We start from the raw sequence: 17,153 nt of genomic DNA, 5'->3' as shown, positions 1-17,153 counted from the left end.
ACACACCCCAGGCCTCCACGGCTGCCAGCACTTGCTCCAACTCTGCTGCCACTCTCCTTTGTGACCTTACGCCATGCAAAAACCGCCTCTATAAAATATTTTTCAGATTGCCACATTTTATTGTATGGGTACTCTACATACTAAAGGGAGAGACGTGTGTGGTGGCAACAGCCCAACACGAGACTGGGCCTCTGCTCCTCCTCTGCCTGTCACCGTTACTGGTCCCGTTCAGGCTCTTCGTGCCATTACCAGGTTATAGCAAGCAGCCACAGAGCACGTAGTTAAACACAGCCCCAGCAAGTTGCTTGGGGCTGCTGGTGCTTTTCCAAGATGGTGCTGCACTGCAAATCCGACCCTCTGGCAAACACAGGTGCTTCTTTTCCCCTATTCTGTCATGTTGTACGTGACCAAATGACATGATACCAGCTTTTATCTTCTACAGATACGCTCTTAGTCATACTTACTGATTCCCAGGCTTCTGGCTGTAAATATGAGTTGCAATGTGCAAGGCTGGCAAAGTAGCTACTCATCCACTAAAGCAGCAGCAGCTGGAGAAAAAGCTAAGGTGAAGACCAGTCTCTTTGGAGGTGTAGGCATTTTTTCAGCAGGAGGATAAAATGAGACTATGCCCCAAATGGCTAACAAAAAAATGAAAAAATCATCTGGCACTCACTCGAGCTTCATAAAATTGGAAAGCAATTTTCTCCCCCTGTTCTGGCCTCTCTATTTCCAGTGTATTCACAGCACACATCGAGATGCTGGCAATGTCTCACTAAGTTGGTGGTGCCTCCAGGTTCTGACAGCTCATGCTTTGAACAAATGTGCATGGAGAAACCTCCATCCGTCTCCATAGATATCAGAAACAGTTTGTTGCAGGTGGAATTGCTTAAGCTTGAATGTAAGCAACGCAGACAAAAGCTCACAATATATTTGCAAATTGCATTTTACTCTCCTTTAAAGTAAAGTCTAAAATGAGTTATACTATATGAAATACTTCAGTATGTAGTCCTCCTAGGAGCTTATGAAGGAAAGTATCACTAAGCAGGTTCAGTATATGCCACAACCTTTTCGGATCATTTTTGCTCACAGCTTTTTAAGGAAATTAATTTTTACAATACACTTCTGGATAGCAGTGCAAAGGGCTAAAGTAAAAAGGTGCTTAAACCAGATCCCACATCTCAGCAGGGCAATTTCAGAGACTAATCAAGAACCACACTCTGCCTTGATTACCATACACCCTGAAACATTTTCCCACTGCTCCCTGGTGTTTTTCCAAAGAGCGTGGTCCCTCTCTCCACATCCATCAAGTCAAAAGGAACTGTCTTATATGAAAAATTATCATCATCTGTCACACAGTAGCTTCTGTATATGTTCATATAGCTAGAAGGAACATTTTAGGAGCAGAGTCTCCCAGGAATTGCTATTATATAATTTGCACACGTGTACATTGCAAAAACAATTTTAAGAGGATGGTAAAGTTGCATTCACAAAGCTCCATGGTTCAGGCTGCTCATGAAACCACACCTGTACGCTGCTGAGCATCAGTATGAGGACCATTTTCTAATTATGTGATCACATACTATTCTCTCCCCTAATATAATATCATCTGTTTTCCCACAATTTACAATAAAATGTAGTGTATCTAAAGCCATTTCCTTCTTTTAATACTTAATATACATAATCTTGTATGCATTTATCAGTAGGTACTTAATATTTTCTATGGATGGCATAATGTTCTTTATGTACAAATCAGGAATAAGACAGTTAACCATAAAATTAATTTCACTGTATACTTAAGTGGTCTAAACACACCAGAAAATTTCCATTATTACTCCGTATTATATAATTAGTATATACAATATAAGGCACACTTTGCATATGAATGATTTCTACTGTCTGCGCCTGCTACATACAAAGCAGCAGTACAGAATGCAAGAAAAGGGCATTTAAGGCTAACGAAAATTAGGATCTTTTTATGATACGTCATCCTGAAGAACACGATGGAGCATCACCCACGCCTGCGCATCCAAACCGAACGCTGCCACGGCCCAGTTTCAGTGCCAAGAAGCATTGTTGTGTTGTACGTTTTTGCAGGCAATTTCACAGTAGCTTGTTTTCCAAAATTAGATATATAAAATATATATATTTAAGGGCTCAGAATCCCTTAGGATTTGGAAAAGCTGGCTAGACCCAGTGCCAATGCTATAGCGTGTCACTGAGTGTCCACAGCCAGAACGCTCCGTTCCAGCCTCTGAGCTGACTGCTCCAAAGAGCCTTCCCGCGGGCAGAGCTCCCAGGGGACACAACAGCCCTGTTTGCTCTTGCACAACATACTGGATTTGTGAGTCTATCACATCTAGCTCTGTTACAACTAACAAGGCCAGGAAGGGCTTACATGAACTTTCTTAACCCTCAGACATGCAACACAGTGGGACGCTTGCATGCACCTTGTAAAGAACTATTATTTAAAACATGCAGTGTCCAAGAAGCTTGAAATTTTCACTAATGTGATATGGCTAAAACAAAAGAAAAACTTCACAGACCACACGAAGGCAGTTTTCTTGCAGGAGGACTCACTCTTATGCTAAAATTATACGAATAGCACTGCCGCCATCAAACTTCACCAAGGCAGAGAGAGGGCAAGAGTTTTCTTCTAATGGAAAAACTTTATGCTTTCACACCCTCAACACTGTAGAAGAGCAGGATTGTTTTCACTGAAACTTGAAAGAGATTTGCTGTACAGGAGAGATTAAGCCTGAAAAAATCTCACCGAAGGGGACAATCTTCAGAATGTTACAAGTTTCTTAAAACAGAGGATTAGAGAGAAAACTCTCACCCGGCCCAGGAGATAATTGCCAGTCTCCCTAAAAAATGACATCATGTTTTCTATTCTCTTGTGTCCAGAAAAATCCAGTGCCCAACTGGTCCAACCTCCAGTCATTTCAGGCCATTTCCCAGGTGACAGTAATTAAACTCTCACACGAATGAAGGCACCGCATACATCTAAGAACGGAATAACCCCTTGGCCTGGAGCATCTTCACCTCCGTGTTCCCACCAGCTACGTCTCTCTCTCCACCAAGCCACGGGGCAGTTTCCTCCTTGTTGCGGTCCACCTACCCTTTCAACAGCCCTCTTCCAACCACTCCACAAACCAGGCAAAATGAGGATTTTTGAATCAAAAGCGGACTGCCACATCCCAATATTTTAAGAACAGACCACCCAAACAGTGTACATGAAAATTACTCAGAAATACTGCACACTGGGAATCAGCTCTGACTTTATTAAGCAGAACTGCCCCCGAGTGCTAAATCCTCTTTAAGAAAAGCCATTGAGTTGCCAAAGCTGAGCCTGCTTCAAATGGGCGACTTCTCCTCCGCACGTTGCACAGCAAACACGTGGCTCTGCGCTCTCCGTTTGGATGGGTCTCCTTTGCTTGGATCAGACAGAAATCGCCATTCCCACGCACGACAACTTTGCTCTTATTACCCTCCTACAAAGACGGAAAGTTTGTATCTAATGGAGACTATCACAGCTAACCTCATTCAGTGCTTATGAGAGAAAAGCCACAATGAGCATTTGATGGATCCCAGAAGACGCGAGCGAGTTCAAAGCAATCCTAAGAGACTGGGAACCGAGCAAGGACATTTTCCATTGTCAGATGCCAAGTATTTTAAAAATAAATAATTAAGACTTTTAAATTGGGCTGCTATCACCCTGTGCAACCTCCGACAACAGATTTCTCTTCAGATTAAAAAATGAACAAAGGCTTATTGTGCTCTCACAGATGTGGAGTACAGAATATTCAATAGCATCAGGAATGCTGGTGGCAGGGAAAAGATCATCAGAATTAGCTTTCCGCTCATTTCCTTCCCAGCAATCCAAGGACTACCATGCAATTTAAAGTTTTTTTTTTTAAAAAAAAGTTTATAGGCCAGCCAATTTTTTGATGAATCAGACAGCAAGAGGCAGAGGCAACAGTTATGTGGCTTATTATGTGCTGCTTTTGAGACTCGGAGTATTTTCAGAAGAGCAAAACACAGAGGCATAGCAGGTAGACTGCAAACCTGTGCCGAGGGGTGAAGCAAAATTTTTGAAATGGTTGCTTTAAAAGATGGAGTTAATCGCTGAATATACTAATTCTTTAATAGTACCTCTTGCTGCTTATATTTTAAAAATAAATTATTCTTAACTACTTTTACAGTTGATTTTAAAATCTCTTACACAAAAACAAATTGTGCTAAGATTATGAATCATACATGATGTTCTTTTCTAATTGAAAGCCCGTATGTAACTTCCTTCTGCTTTAAATATGTGCATAGATTTCTAGCAAACTGGATGATGTGATCTATTTCAGTGGAATAAAAATTATCTACAGGCATAATGTAATCTGTACTGCAGCACTGAAAATCCAGAGCAACTGTCCTGCAGTCAGGGGGTTTAGCAGAGCATGATGTCTATATTGGGGTAATCAAATCTGATGTTTGACTTCTCATTATACTCTCTTAAAAATAAATAAATAAATAAAGCCCTTATCATTTATAACATATTCTGTATCTGCTTAGAAAAGCGGGTGGAGGAGTGAATCGTGATGTTTTCAAGTTCTCCTTGTAGAGCTTGAAGTAATAAAACAGAGTATACGGCATTCTTTTTAAAAGATAAAGTTGAACAGGAGCAGATAATGGCATGTTTTTCCTGCCTAGTCTATTATTCATCAGTGAATTTTTAACTATAGTTAGGCAGGTAAAGAGACGCATTTTGAATGTCATCACTTAGTATTTTACAGCACCTAAAAGTGCGCTGGGCAAATTGCAAAACACGGAGTCAGACAACGTCTTTGCCCTAAAGTAGCTACGACTTGATAATGAACAGTAATGCAAAGCTGAAAAAGCTAAGGGAGCTGAAACAACAGGAAGAACAAAGATCAGAGAAGTGAAACAACAGCATTTAACTCAGTTTAGACACTTGTATGCCTTACAAGTACGATAAACACATCTTTAATCTTTTTAATAGTAAGTATGAATTATTGATTCATTATCTACAAGCAGAGGAGGTATGTCTGTATTATAAAGTCAAGACTAAATGATTTAAGAGTCTTTTCGCCTGGGAAGGGTTGGGTAGGTCCTGCACGTGTAACCATAACCCTGTGCCTGGCCCTGTCATAGTGCAGGGAGGTGACACCAAGCTCATCCAATTGCCATGTGCTTAAATGTGCTACTGGACCAGGGCTGGTTCACTTAGAACTCGAATGTTAAGTCCTGAATGATAAAAGAGAAGTATCTCAGCAAGGCAGAGTCTGTCCTCATTTCTACTTCCACAAATAAATATCCCCTAGGCCTGCTTCTATCCCAACCAAGAAGATCCACTCTTGTGTACATACACTCAGTCATTAAACAAGGAAGGCACATTTGATGCTATAAAGCTGTATGTTGCATTCACTTGTATTTCCATAATATGAAAATAACGGTTTCAGTGTTTATGCTTTCCATAACACGAAACTTTTTTGCAATTGCTTTGTACGCCGAATAACAGCCAAATGATTCACCATGAAATGAAGTCTGGAAAATCGTTTTGGATAAATGGAACTATAAATTCAATAGAATTTCCATGACAACATAGATTGCAACACTCTGCCACAAGTAAAATGTTATAAATCATTCAAAGCCAACAAGAAACAGCAGTAAGTCTTCTCTTTCACAAACGCAAGACCCCTGATTTATGGGGCTGTGGTTATCACCTAAGCATGCAGTGTCTCGTGTTTCTGCTCTTTTTCCTTGCTAAAAATGCTGTTTTGTACATTTGACCTCCTTCCAGACATGGGAAATACTAATACTAACAATGTACCAACCTAGGCACAAGCGGTACTAGACTTTTTTGAACCCTTTCTGCCTTCTCTCCTTCTACAAAATGTTTAAATATCTTGATCCCGTGGCAACTACACGTGCACGTCCTGGTTCACCACAGTATCTTCTTAGACTAGGAAATTTAGGGAGTTCTCCTAGAAACGTGTGCAGTAACTGTAGAACAGGATGGTCAGTCAGGCTGCAAAAAAACGGATGTGAACCACATGCCAAAGAGGTAGAAGAGAACAAAGATAGGAAAGAGGGAAAATTAGAAAAGTACAAAAGACTACACCGCTCAGGATTGCTAATTCTTTTACTTCCCTTACAAAGCTTCTGGTAGTTGATATTTTGCTTAAAGTCAAAGGGTTTGGACTCATGTGGTTCCAGAAGGACCAGTTGCACTGTGATTTAAAATCACTGTGGCTGTCACTTCCAGGTTTGGGAAAAAAGCCTTGAAGATGCAAAGTCCATAAAATCAGAGACAAATAACATGTTAAGCTAGTTTAGGGGTGCAAACAGCAGTATTTCTTAGAAACTAGGCCTTTTGATAACTTGAGAGAAAGAAACATCTAGTCCTTGGACTAGAATGCCTCTTGGACAAAATGCTTATTTTTCTAGACCACTACATTTCTGCTATCTTGGATAAATCCCTTCCCATTTCTGGGTCTCATTTCTTCCTGAAAACAACAACAAAAATAAATTAAAACCCACCACTATCATAACCTACCATCTCGGAGTGATATCAGAAAGAAAAGCTTGGGGTTCGTGTTCATTTGTTTAACACGACAGTAAAGGAGGGTCACTTGAGGAACTCAGGCAGACCCCACAAGGCATCTTACCATCACTACCAACTTGTAAATAATTTCTATTTGGTGTAGAACTGATGCCATGGGAGCTCAGTGCAGACACACAAGAAGCTTCATCCACATACCCTAAGGGCATCTTCCCAGGCTCCTGGAGACCAAAAGGGTCTTAGCTGTCTATAGCTCCGATACTCGGATTTTGTCTTTTTGGCTTATTTACTGTGTCTTGGTGACACGGGCTTCATCTAAGTACAATATGAATGCAGCATATTCAAAAGAGATGGCAAGCACATGCCATGCTGAGACTCCCATTGCAGTGAGAGACAAGATTTGTTTTCTAAAACTGTCCAAATGTCCAAATTAGAACCAGCACTTAGCTGCTGGCAGGGTGAAAAACTGAAACAGGCAATTTAGGAAGTGGCTAAGCACCAAATGCTGCAGCAACTAAAAATTAGCTAGATGGACTGACAACAGCTCTGAACCCAATCCAGAAGCAACTGTTACTGATCTGCCTCTTCAGCTGTTTCTCATAGTCTTCCTATAAGAAGGACTAAACTACCAAAGGAAGAGTTTGCAGCTCTGAAATATCCAAACTGTACATATTTCAGCATGTCTTTAAAGACCCCATTTGCTTTCTTAAAGATCAAGAAGCACTGCTAGAAGGGGCAGAAAAGCTGGGATTCCCAGCAGAAACAGTACTGCACAACGCGAGGAGCAAAGGGAGCAAGGAAAGGAGCTGCACTTCAGAAGTAGCCCCCTTGAAAGCACACTCTTCCTAGCATGTGTGATTAATACAATTTCATATACCAGTCACTTCAAAGACGCGCTAGCGTAAGCATTCATTCCTCAGAGAGCTCACATCTTAGCACAGATTATTCTTTTTGTACTGCGAATTTCTGAACATCTTGTGTGGTTTATTTGTTCTCTTTGCCTTTTTGCCTTTTTTTTTTTTTTAAGGGAAACAGGCAGGCTCTTCTATGCGGTTTAATGATCTTAAAAATGCCTCAGAACAAATTTTAAGATAATTTTGTTGCATCTCTGAACTCAAAGCAGATGGGGCACGGCTTTGGAAGCATTTTGCTGGGCGAAAGGCCATTCGTATCTCGGAGGGGATGGGAAATCCCCCGGGCAATGCACTTGCAGAGCTATTTTTGTTTATGAACTGGGAACTGCAAAGGCACCTACAGCAGAACCAGCCCCTGAGAAGATCTTGCTTGGAGAGCTTCCTAACTCCGGGCAAAAACAACATGGGCTTTCCCATATTTTGCAGGACACACATATAGCTAAGGCAGCACAGCAATCCCAAGGGCAGATTTACAGATTTCCTATGATAAAGCAACACGAGGATGTCTCCAAATGTGTAGATTACTGGGGAGGAAAGGAGGCCAGCCCTGTGCCGCAGGTACCAGGCTCACTCTGCCACACGCTCCCAGTTCTACCAGGAGAAAGATCTTTCCAACATGAGTGCTTAATGCAAGAATTCAACATCATGTTTCTCAAAAAGATTTAATATAGGAAGAGTGAGAACCCACATCCTTTGTGAAAACCAGGCTCCTATAAGGTCCCCTTAAATGGAAATACCCCAAATACCCATGTCTCCCCCATGTCCTTAGTCCTTTGGAAAATCTTGCACGGAATACATTGCGGCCTTCAGGCCCTCGTTTTCTGGTGTACTGCACAACCTTCTTTACCCTTGGACTGTTTCTTCTGGTTGGAAAGCAAAGCCTCCACACATCTGAACTGCAGTGTTAAGAAGTCTGCCAACTTTTCTTTAACAGATTTTTGAAGACAAAATAAGGACATAAAAAAGCTGAGCTTTTCATGGAGACAGCACTCAAACGCATTGTGCTCTTTGACAGTGATTTCACTTGAAAATAAACCTAGATTTGTAGTTACTGAGCTCCAGTTTAGACAGCTGCTAAACTTCACTCCCACCTGAGCTGCGTCGGCTGGTGCATGTGGTGGGACTTCTTAAGCGAAACTCTTGTCCGCTGTCACATCTGCACAACCATGTGCAAACAGATTCTGTACCTGCCCCTTGCAAAACATCAAAATTATTCTTCTGTACCTTTGAAACCAATACACTGTTGGCTTTTCTCCAGACCACGGGGTATTTTTGCTCTAGAAAAGCCCAACCAAAACAACCCTTGCCCATGCAACTGCTACCTCCACCACTGGGATGGTTGGGAAGCACCTGCATCCGCAAGCTGGAACCAGGAACGCTGCAACACGGAGCAGCCCTGCCCGTCTCGCCCACCACGGAGCACGTGCCCTGCGAGGCCGGGGCACACTGGGCAGGGAGGGTATAACCAGGGTTATAAACACACACAGTCGTGTTACGCTTACGTTCGCCTCTCCCGGAGTTGTTCTGGCACAGCACGAAATGCTCAATAGTGCCTTTGAAAAAGGAGAGTTGCACAAGTCAAGTCTTATCATAAATCTGATATCAACCTGCATAACTAATTTCCCTTAGAGCAGTAGGCATAAGTGGGAATAAATACTCCACCGAGAGAAGGCTCCTATATTTCATGTTTACTTTAAGCAAGTATAAAAAGCGAGGGACAAAGGGTCTCAAAGAGTCAAATTCTTTCCAGTTTCAACAATGCCCTGAATAATGCATAAAGCAGCTATGCTCTTATCCCTAAAACCACAGGTGTGAACCAGATGTCATGCTTATCTTCTCCTGAGATTACAGCAAACAATTGCACTCCTTCAGAATATAAAGTAAGCTTTGAATCAGGAAGCCTGAAATCTAAGTGTAGCACTGAAGTTAAAAACTCAAATATTAACTTACAAATCATTGATTCACTTAAGGGTCTGTTTACAGCCTATGTTCTGTAGAAGTTTTATTTCTTTAACTTTTTTTAAAACAAGAACTATTATGAATCACAAATCCGAGGTAACACGACTCGCATAAATCTCAGTTTTGGTCAGCAAGGTATTGCCAAACAGATTGTTCAAATAAAACAGCACCTGTTTAAAATATACCAGGGCTCAAAAACAGAATTAAAGATAAAGCCTCAATTTAAATTTTAAAATTTCCTACTATTGTAGTAAAGGTTTAAAAGAAGATGAGCATTTGCTGCACTCCTGCACTGAAAGGAGACTAAACCCGGAAAAGGATTTCACAGAGAATTTTAAAGTTAACTTCTATATATTAACATTTAATTAAAAATATGGGGCAAACGGTGGTCTCACCATTTACCTTTGATCAAAGCCTGATCACCTTACAGAGTACGGCCAGAGCCCATTCCAGACAGTCCAGTTTTAGGGTAGACAATTTCTTCACCGCCGCAGGGACCGTCGCTATTTGGCTGCTGTGCCACAGCGGGGTCCTCCTCTCTCCATGAACGAGAGCAGAGCCGTGTGGGGCACACGCAGAAGGCCTCAATCCGAGCCCAGGATTTTCTCCCTTAGATTAGGTCAAGACCTCACGTCCCAATTCCTACACTGACATCTGGGGAAGCGGCCTCGGTGCGTGGCGGGGGACTGGGGCCTGCTCTCTGGTCGCATCCTCTGCAAGCTCTTTCTTAGCTTTCTGCTTTCACCCTGCCTTGCTTCATGCTCTAGCCTCGCGTGCCACCGTTCCTTCCCCTGCATCCCTCGTCTCACGCACTCCTAAGGCTGTCAGCATCTTATGTTAACGCTCTAATAAGAGAAGTCTTCCAGGTCAGTCTACGGCATAAATATTACAGGCTGGTAATTACAGCCCTAGATACAAAAGTCCTGTGTTTACTCAATAATCCCCATTTTCACTTGATAAAAGCATGCATCGTGTTCTCATTGCTGTAGAGAAAAGGGGGCAAATGCAACCTGAATCCAACAGCTGTAATGTCATCTGCTTGAGCTTGAGGGAGTTGAACTGCCCTGTTCAGATTACACTACTCACCAGTGACCCAGAGCCTCGTTTTGCCCTTCAGCAGCACAGAATCTGTGAATCGAGAGGGGAAGTATCCAACATCTTGGCTCGCTCACGCTAATAAAAGGGAGTAAGCAGAGTCATAGGCTAAGGTGTTAACATGACCCTGTCTTATGTAATACCGAGCAGTCAAACTTGGTTTGCACTGCGTGCACAGCCCCAGCCTGCTCAGCTCCACGACAGCGCTAATGATTCAAACATCCTCATAACCTTTTATTAAAGATACAGAATAGAGCTGTGAACAGTACAGAAAAATAGCAAAAGAATTTCAAATATAAACAACTAAGTCTTTCAGTGCCACCACCTCTTCCCCATCTCTTTTAGGGAACTTTTTTTTCTTTCTTTTTTTTTTTTCTTTTTTTTAAGGGAAATCATCAAGCAGTCATTAAATGTGATGACAAGTATTCATTTGAAAAGCAGGTGAGATAATCTAGAGCTACTTCTGGAGTCTGGCCCTAATTTCTACAAATGGCAAAATGTAAAGCAGAAAGAAAGCAGACAGATAAAGCAGCTTCTACGATAGGTACTTGCAACTTCTTTACTGGGAAATACAGGCAAAGCGGTGGTTGTTATCAGCCACTCTGACACCTGGTAAGCTTATATCAGGTGGCACAGGGCACAGCTTTTCCCTGACTCACTGGTCACAGTATCACAGCTGTGCTGGGAAAGAAAGTGTTGTCTGGGCTCACTGCACCTGATGTGCATTGAACAGAGGAGGAAAGAGATCGGAAGAAAAAGTAAGATGGGCAGAAAAAAGGACAAGCAAAGACAAGACAGCAAGCCTCCATATCTCTCACCTCAAAGGGTTGTTGAGGATGTGGCTGAAATCAGTGGAGGGTGTCGTAGTTTCCATCTGTTCCGAGGGGGTCAAAGCTGTTCAGGTGCACAACCGTCCCCTCACAACACCCAGCTGCTCCAGGGTTGGCCTGCTGGTATTGTGGGATCCCGAGATGGTGAAATAGCAACTAGAGTATTTTATCCCCTTCCTTTCATCAATGCATCATCTGGCCCTTCTGCTCCCAAGAGCTTCCTTTCTAACGACTGCCAGCCAAGGGCGATGGATGGCATGGCTGGCTCCGTTAATTACATCCGCTGATTTACAAAACACCACTTTCGATCTGCTAGTTCCCAACTCCCTTTCCTCCTACTGAAGCCCATTCCTTGCAGAGGAATGTTGGACCTACAACGTTTTTAGACTACCTCGATCTGCCTCCTTTTCCTGCACTTTCTCAACAGATCTACACAGCTGCCTTCCCTAGAACAGTGTCGCCTTGGATGCCCTCCGATACTCACGGCCGCTTTAACTCAGCTCTGGAGGGCCCTCATCAGCACAGCTGGACCAGCCACAGATGTATCTCAGCTCTGTATCCTGTCTCATGCACCAAACACGACTACAAAGCAAACAGCCAACAGCACGTGTGGACGTGGACAAGCAGCAGCTGTCCCCTTGGCCATTCCATCGCAGCTTCTGGCAAGCTTGGGATGGCTTTCCGAGCTGAAAGCTGCACAAGGACCATCCTGTAATTGGCTTATCCATCCCCTGCGACTGTCAAGTCCTCTTTCCAACCTGTATTTACTGCTGGCTGCTTCAACATCACACAGCGAGGGCTTCCTCGCTTCAGCTACGCATTGCATGGCGTTCGATGTGCCCCTCTTGTCTGCTTTGGCTCAGCCTTAGTTCGTGTATCACGAAGCATAAAGAATACCCTCCTCTATTGAATTTTGTGATTTCACAGACCTTTGTTGTATCTGCCCTGTATCACCTTTGTCGAGCTGAGATAACACATACGACTATTTAGTTTCTCATCTCATGGAAAGTATTTCACGCCACTGAAGGTTCTTAGAAACCTTCTCTTTATTGTTTTGGGACATACAAAACTTTTTTTTAGGTTGGATAATGAGAACTGCAGTCATACGAACCATGGAGTAATTATTTTTCCTGCTGTTCTTATTCATTTCCTAGTAATTTCTAATCTCCCTATTTACCTTTGTACTATTGATGGCCACTGAGCTCCTATTTTCAGAGAGCTCTCCATGAGGACTCCCAGAACTCCTCCTTGAGTGGCACAAGCTAATTTAATGTTTATTACTTTATGTCTGTACTTGGGAGCCTTTTTAAAAAAAACTTGTTAAACCAGGAAATGAGACTTACCCAATCCTGCTTGGTGTGCGTGTCTGCATACGGTGCGTCAGTCTCCTGTAATAACTTGAGAGCGCACAGACCAATTCCATCAAATCCTGACTGCTTGCTCGAGTTCTCTAAGATTCCACATCCGCAAAATTTTTTTCTTTTTTTTGCAATTAAGTGACCAAGTAAAGGAGAGAGATCCTATTAATTTCACCAGGATGGAGAAGACTCCCTGTCCGTCACCAAGCACTCGGCACCACATCCAGCCCCGGGAGCCACCGTCTCGGTGGCCGGGTGGCCCCTCGGAAGGCAGCCGTGCGCCACGTAGATAAGGACGGGCTCTCCTGACCTGCTGCTCGTCCTGCGTTCCCTCCTGCACCTCGGCATGCACCAGCACACACCACCTACCTGCCTATTCTCATTTCCTTGGCAGAACTGACATCAGTAGGTGCTGAGCGGCAAATTCCCATGAGTCACTTAGGAAATACCAGCGCTCAGATCTAGGCACACACATGATATTAATGGAAATCCACCATTCTGTTAAATATTGTAATATGGTAACTTTAATCAGAAAGTCTCTTAGTAGTTAAATACTTCAGGCACTGTAGACATTTATACAACTAGCAGTAGATGAATTTTCAAATAGATACTTCTGAGTAATTATCCTCTTGAGACAGCACCAATTGCTAAATAATGCCTCAGTTTAATAGCACATAGCTCTTAAGAAATGAACAATTCTGGAGACTGTTAAATCTCTCAGAAATGTTACAAAGATAGTGATAAATATCTTATATTCCCTTTTTGTCCCTGTGTGGATGAGGAATAGGTCATTTTTTTCTCACCAGCAACCTGGACTTCAAAGACAACTCCTAAGAAAATTAGGGGGGTATCTCCTCCCACTTGCTCTAATAGACAAGGTATGCAAATTTATTCCTCCAGACATTAGCACAGGTTCCTTAGGAGCAAAATTAGTACTGAGATTCACAGGGAAGGCTGTCTAAGCAAAACACGCCTACAGAAGAATAACTGGGAAGAACACGGAGGGGGAACTTCTGCAAATGCCATAAATCCCATGGATTAACAGGCAAGGAATAAATGGTCTGTGCCTCCAGAGTGGCCTCTGTCATGTCAGGGAAGAACTGCTGAGCACAAAGATAAAGCGAACAGCGAACATATTTGATCCAGACTCACGCCAGCAAACCAAGGCATGAGAGAGAGAGGTGGTTTTCAGATTAACCTGCTTTTATGTGACATGTGAAGCTCTGGAATATCAGAAAAATGAAGGGCTCTTTTTCATATAAAACATTGGCCTCTATTCATACTCCCTGAAGATATTTTTTCTAAACTCCGCCTGCTTGCTTATTACTTATTGCTAATAAAACAACCTGGGGAAAAGAGATTTGCATTCCCTGGTCTCCAGAGGTCTGTGAATACAGAAATTCAGCACACAGCTCCACAGGGGAGAAGGCTGCCTTTTCACAGCCAACAGCAAAAAGATGGAAGCAAATGGCATGAAAATACTTGTTTACTGGTGCTGACATAATTTTACCTTTCAGGAACATTCAAAATCTTTTAGAGATGACAAACTCTCCAAAGCAACCCATGTCATGTTGTCTTTTCTTCACGCTAGCTCCCTTAGTGTCCCAGCTTCATTTCAACAGTAGCAGCCAATAACACCTACAAGAAGCCATCTCCGTATATCAAGAAAGCAAAAATTAAAAATCACTGCAATAACACCAATTTGTAGCAGATGACTACCTAACTCTTAATATCAAGTAGTTTCATCATCACTTGACAGTGCATTATGAAACGTTCCTATACTTAATATGGCTTTGAATGACGAACGAAAATAAGATGAATGATTCGATAACTTGGTGATCAAAAATTTCCATTGTACTTTCTTCCTCGTTAGAGAAAGTTACATTAAAAAAGAGAAAGATTAATATAGAAGTGCCAGATTTTAAGCAGTGATCGAGGACTTTACATAAAAAAGCTTAAAAAGTAAGGACAGTGAAGTATTTTTAGGTGTGCAATAAAACGCAGCATTTTAACATATATATATGTCACTTTAAGTTCAGTGTGTGATAAATTCCCATTAGTATCTCACTGACAATTGAATCCTGCCTGAATACTAAATAAAGCTGGGGGCTGTGCTTCTGCTAAGCCCTGTTATGTGAAAAAAAAGTTTGAAGAAACACTGGAAAAAGTGTCTCTGTGTGCAAGGTTCAATCGTAAATACTTCTTCAATGACCACTACAGAGCTGGAGGGATACGTCCATCCAAGAGCACGCTCCTCCAGCATGATGTAACCACGGGTCCTGGGCTTGACTTTGGTCCGCAACCTCCACCTGTCAAAGATCTCCTTCGACACACCGATATTATATGTAGTTTCCACGGGTTAGGTCTTCAGAAAAAAACAGAAGCAACAGCTCCTAGTGTCCTCCCACCCTGACATTAGTTTGGATTCAGTAAATTGGAAAATACCTTTTAGAGCATTATGGAGTCTCTGGAGCTGTTGTGCCTTGACATGAGGCTGAGACCAGCTGTGCTTGGCAAGCTGCTGGAAGGGGACTGGAACGGTCTTCCCGAACCCTCATTAATTGCAAGCGTAAGCGTAAGGAAAGATATGTCCTCTATGAATCACTGAAATACAGTGATTTTATTATTTCTATGTCTGGACACAAACTATGAGGTTTTAGAGCTAGGATTTCTGTCCTTACAGGTCGTTCCTCAGAAAGCCACACTTCAACCTGGTGATGTTTAAAAGCCAGTAACCCTAACAGGCTCCCCACACAAAATTACACTAGTTTTACTATGCAATACCAAATTTAATCTGCTAGACACATGCAAGAGTGTTCATGGACCCTTATTCTTGCCCCTATTAAATTACCTTTCCAGAATGTAAAACATTTGACCAGTGCAGCCTGACAAGTGCCAGATGAACGCAATAAATTATAGGCAGAGTAACAGAGCACAATCCACAGGCTTAACTAGGCTGTCTTAATTGGAACACTTACATATCCCTTTTCCCCACATACTCATATAAAACTTGTGTTAAAACAGTGCTGTGCTGTGCCAGACAACAGGTCAGACCTTCAATGTTGGATGCTGTGAATAAACAGCCAGAGCTCAGCTTGAATCTACCTATTTGCGAAACGCTCGGACCAGGGATCGCTTCCTCCTTTGGTATTTGAACAGTGTCCAACCCTACAGATAGGGAATCTGGGCCAAAACACGCTACGACAGCAGAAATCAGTGCAGCAGACCACTGGACTTCACAGTATTTTCAACTCAGATAAAAAGAAACAAAAATAAATTAAATAATTAATTAAATTCAAAATTTTAAAAAAGGGGAGCAAGCATTACTGCCTGCATCGGATTTGTTTGACCTACCTGGGCACATAAAACATTTTTAGGGGAAGATGGTTTAAAAAATACCTAATGCATAATGTAACAACCCATCCGCGCCGACTTCCACCGCACAGCTCATAATCACTATCATCTTGCTCTTTTCCATGTCAACAGCAACGAGGCATAAATACGGATGAACTTTCCTCCACAGTAATAATGTCAGGCATTTTACTAAATCCGTGATATAAAGAAATTTCACCCACTGTTAGATCCTCTTTATCACATGCAGAATTTTGTCGCAGCACACCAAGAAATTGTAGCTATGTGCATATGGTTTTAAAAGATTCAGGGCTTCCACATAAACAAACACATGCATACGCCCACAAGCTTAGGGAAACAATAAATTCTTTTTCAGCAGGATGCTGTGAAAAACAATGTTTATTTCCCTTTAAACGCATGAAATTACAATAACTTGATTGTCAGACAGCTGGAACCTCCTTGTAAAACTCTGAGAAATTTTAGCTACGTGCAAAGTAGTCTTGAGCGACTTCTGAAGGCCTTGGTTAACGCTGTCCCCAGAGAGTACGGGGATAATACGGGAATCCTGCCTGCCACAGGAACCAATCAATATTTTAACATCCTTACTGCGATGCTGTTGATCCAGACTCCACAAAGAGCCATCCCTAACACTCGCTGCAGTATATTGTATCATTTGGAGCTAATCGCAGATGAGATAAAGCGGTATATACCTGTTGTGCTGGGAAAATACAAGTGAAACCACTCCAAATATTTTACAGGCCGGCATCCTTGCGATTCAAGGCTTTCTTAAAAGCCATGACAGGCAGGGATTTATTCGTTTGACCAGACCTTAACTTCTCAGCTCCCAGAATCTGGGTTTTCTAGGCACGACACTTAGCAAGACCAAGAATTGAAATGAAGTTGTCAAGCGACAGCAAGAGGCTCTGGCTCCCCTGCCCTCTTCCCCCGGGACTCGCGCTCTGCGCCGAGAGCAGGTCTCCACAAGAGCACCTAATCTAATCTGCCCAAACCTCGCTGAGACCTGGCGCTATCTCAACTAGAAAACTGTTCCAAAATTAATCATAATACGACC

General features: G+C 42.4%; 1 protein-coding gene across 1 annotated transcript in view; it reads right to left on the bottom strand.

The window, feature by feature from the left end:
* PTPRG (protein tyrosine phosphatase receptor type G) overlaps window positions 1–17,153 on the bottom strand; it is a 375,249-nt gene that overhangs the window by 129,874 nt on the left and 228,222 nt on the right. The window lies entirely within an intron of this gene.

Source organism: Tinamus guttatus, unplaced genomic scaffold, assembly GCF_059628265.1.
Source record: "Tinamus guttatus ecotype Peru unplaced genomic scaffold, ASM5962826v1 Tinamus_guttatus_pri_ptg000307l, whole genome shotgun sequence".
Taxonomy (NCBI): Eukaryota; Metazoa; Chordata; class Aves; order Tinamiformes; family Tinamidae; genus Tinamus; species Tinamus guttatus.
This window is presented reverse-complemented; position numbering and strand designations above follow the sequence as displayed.